Source organism: Mya arenaria, chromosome 17, assembly GCF_026914265.1.
Source record: "Mya arenaria isolate MELC-2E11 chromosome 17, ASM2691426v1".
Taxonomy (NCBI): Eukaryota; Metazoa; Mollusca; class Bivalvia; order Myida; family Myidae; genus Mya; species Mya arenaria.
The window spans coordinates 16024413-16028756 of NC_069138.1; positions in this window are offsets into that span (position 1 = coordinate 16024413).

A 4344-nucleotide genomic window follows, 5' to 3' on the forward strand; every position below is an offset into this window, starting at 1 on the left:
GTATTATTGGAAACATAAATAAGATTCCCAAGGGTAAAGTCTTTAATTTTAACTGCTAAATTAAATTATTATCTACTTGCAGCGGACTTACGAATACCGATTTCTGAGTATGTAAACCGTCCATATACATCCGAGGTTGTTTTCGAGAAAAATAGCCGAGGAGTTCCGAATGTTAGGGTTACACGAGTGTCCATATCATGTTTTCCCAGTTCCCCAGGCAAGCTTTACAATAACATAAAATTATGGAAGACTTATAATTCAGACAACATAGTATGCTGTAACCTTCCTTTCCGGTAAAATGATTAACGAAAAAAATCACAAAACTGAGCTTGATGAAATAAACTGTCGACGAAAACACAATGCAGGGGATGCACCAAGTACGAGCAACGACATGGCGCGGAAAACAAACTCGAGAACCTCATTTCAATATTTAAAACCCTCTACTTATTTAATGTTTTATCCCACCAATCAATATGTCATCATAATGTATTCAACTCTAAAAGCTTTGCAAAAGCGCCATTTTTCGAAACACATTTCTGTCTGAAGTACTTACAGTACAACGAAAGTTTTGTTGTTCCCAAATGTGTTTCTAAGGATTCAGTTAGTGCAATAGTTTTTTCAATGTTCTGAGACACGAGCTTGTTAATATAAATGAAGCATGGTGTAACCGTATAAGGTTATCTTTGAAAAATATTTAGCTGTGTATCATTTTCATCTTACACTGTTATTACAATTTTTTTATTCTTTTTATTGAAAGAAAATATCAATGGTAACATTCGGGATTGCCTTGCCCCTACATGTTTCAATACTTAGAACTGTTAAAAGTACATTCAAACTTATTAATTATGTATTTTTTCTTAACATTGGACACATACATCTAGACAGCACTTCCGATCTTTTTATCCGGGTGTTAGCTAAAGATATATCGCACACATGAAGGCAGACTTATGTCCATGTCCTCGCATTGCCTGCCATTGATCTTAGATATACAAACACATTAGCTGACGGTTCTGTGAACACGTGTATTTTTTGTGGAGAAACTATGCCCGGAGAACTTCTTTCTTTGGGATATAGGGCAAATTACACCAATTCGGAAATGCCTTCTCATTGTTCCACGCCTTTTTAGACTATCTGCGCATGGGCGCAGGTAGTCTTAAGACCGCAAACTCCAATGAACTACTTCTATTCATGTCGTTATAGCCCATTTTTTTGTCTCAATGCGCTCTATATTTAGCAAAATGACGACGAAATCATAAGAATGGATTAGTTGTATTGTGTTCCGAGTACGAGTTCTTGGTTGTTCGGCTATTTCCGTGCTGTATTTCTGTATCCCGGCATTTTATTTTTAGCTGGATTAATGGAGGCTCTGGTAGGAAGGTTACATACTGATATTCACTCTGTGTTTAGCCCAAGATGTTCTAGAAATTATTACCGACCGCAAGTGTCCCATCGCCTGCAGGGTTTGTTATTATAACCTGTAGTGACCCTGAAGCACGCTTATTTGTAATGGTGTATATTTGATATTACTTTATTGAGATAAGAAACAAAAATGACTGTCATACATGCCCTGATACGACAGTGAGTCATGCATACGCTTGATGAAGCAAAGTAGTTCGGATTTAACCTGTAAAACATCTAAAGTGTGCGAAGCCTTCATCACCATGCTTGTATTATTTCTACACAGATATTTACGTAACACATAAATAACATTTATTTATCAATAAAACTTGAAAAAGCACAATGATATTCCCATTCTTAGAACCCATTCTTAGAACAGACAATTTCCGATAATCTAAAAATAGTTTCAACTACATAAACTGACAGATTTTCTAAAAATAGTTTCTACATACATTAACTGACCACATTTTTGTCCTCACCGCGGGAAAACGACCCATCTGATAAGCTCTGCATTTTGATAGGAATTATTTCTAAAGTTGCTCGTACACATAAAATCATTTCCCTCAAACATTTAAAACGTGTATGTTCATAAAACTTGCCTTACGTATGATATCTAATCAAAGCACCGACAAACCTTTAGAAGCGATTGAAAGGGGCATGCATTGTAATTTTAAATACATGGGGATCATGACGTCGACTGAAGTGATACGCTGTGCATTTTGAATGGAATTATTGCTGGAGTTGTTTGTTAAGAAATTACTTTTATTAAACAAAACGTGTATGTTCATAAAAAGAAATGAACTATATGATATATTGTATTTTCCTATCGTATGATATCTAATCAAAGCAGCGAAAACCCTTTAGAAACGATTGAAAGGGGCGTGCATTGTAACATTAAATACATGCGGAACGGGTATAACGACGATTGAAGTGACATTTACATAAACAAAATGACACAAGACGCCCTAAAATAGATAAAGATATGTTTGTTTCCTCGCCCAGTATGGGCACAAGCGTTTTGGCCCTCGGCACATTTTTCACTTTTATCCATGTGCCTTTCACCCATTCCCATAGTTTAAATAAAATTTGCAACTCTCGCATATTTGCCCGCAGATGGTCTTTCAGCGCCTCGCGCTTTGATTTTCTTTAATCAACACATGACCGTGAACGAAAGCATGGTTATACCACCTCAGACCATTAACTACCTTCAATATTTATAGGTTTTGAAGCTGGATGGTTTGTGATTTCAAAAACAGGCTGATCTACTTGTTCTACTTGTTCTAGTTTATATTTCCACTGCATTGTTTGTCCTCGTACACAGGATATTGTCATTTTAGGAGAAACGTACCTTTGTCTAACTGGAGCTTTCTCCCCGTATGTGGTGATGGGGTCGTGATGCAATATAATCAGGATTATTTCACGTGCAAATTGGTCAATTATCTATAGAATATATGTGGAGTTATGAAGTAGTTTGTGACCTATACAGTTAATGTTTATTTAACATTTGTATGCCTTAAGAATAAATCAGAGTTACTTAATTCCTACAGTATTGTCCGCGTCTTGTGTTATATCGTCACAGTTCATGAGCAAGCACTGCTTCTTCTGTAACTAGCATGTATGTATATCTAAATCCTTTTTAATTGCATCGTCAAATAAAGTGTGTAACCCCTTAAATCAACAAATGTCCACAAACCGCGTTAGATGTCAATAAATTGCGTATACAGTTTTTGAACAGGGTTGTTTTCAACCCTGTTCAGTGTAGCCACAAACTCGACACTCGCAACATAAAATTCCTATTAATAGTAACAAATGTCGCCTGCCGATTTACCACCAAAAATATAGTTGGAGAAAGTGCAGACTATATAAATTGCAAGCTAGGTTTCCAATAACCGAGGTAGATTTGACAAAGCAAGAAGCAATCATAACGCAATATCTATTTAAATCATTTAATCTGTTGAACTTAGATAAAGATAACATTTAAGTAGTATCCCTGCGCCAAAAAATGAATGAACATCGAAACGTAAACAAAGAATTACTATCCACTCAAAGCGCATCATTCAATCACATTACACAATGATGATGCCAAGTTAATTTACAGTCAAAGAGAGATAACTGTAATGCAGTAAGCTTATCACATTTGTCTCCCTTGCCTTTGTAAAGAAGAAGTGGGAAATCTCAAGCTTGATTAATTGTCGTGCACAGTTGAAGTCTACAGAGATGTTTGTTTTACTTTGTTTTAGAAAACTTCATTGTTTTACTTGGATTCTGATGTTCTTGATGGTTAGTATTGATTTGCATTTGTAGTATTTTGTGTTTGTCTTGGGTTAGCAATGGATTGGAATGATCATTATTTCATTCAGCTGCATTTATTTAGTTATGTCATGTATTTTCACGACATCAGCAGAGTTTGTATTTAAAACGAGAATGGCAGTACCTTGATATTCTTTTAGCCTCTTTCCATATACTAATATATGTGGGTTTGGTTACAGATGATAACATGCATGGATAACAGAAGTCACCATGGAAGTACGAGGGAGTAGAAGTGTTTGATTACATGAATCATTAAGTTCCATGTCAACGTTTTGTTTTATGATGTTCTGTGTTGTTGTTGTTGTTGTTGTAATCGCTTGTATTATATGTGTGTTTTGTATGCTTGAGCCATTTAATTTAATCTGCCACTGCACAAGATTAAATCATATAAGATATTATACTGTTTACGATGTTAACTTATAAGCCTGTTATTATTCATTATCTTATGATTTTTTATATTTATATTTTCAGGACGCTCCGATATTATATCTACATTTGATAATGTTGAATAAAGAGATATTGAAGAACAATGTGTTTGTTGTTTGAACTATCAAACTGCTACATATGGTAACCTGGACATATAGACCCACCCTCGCTTAGGAATTGCAAATGTATTCTCATCTTAAAACCTGGAAT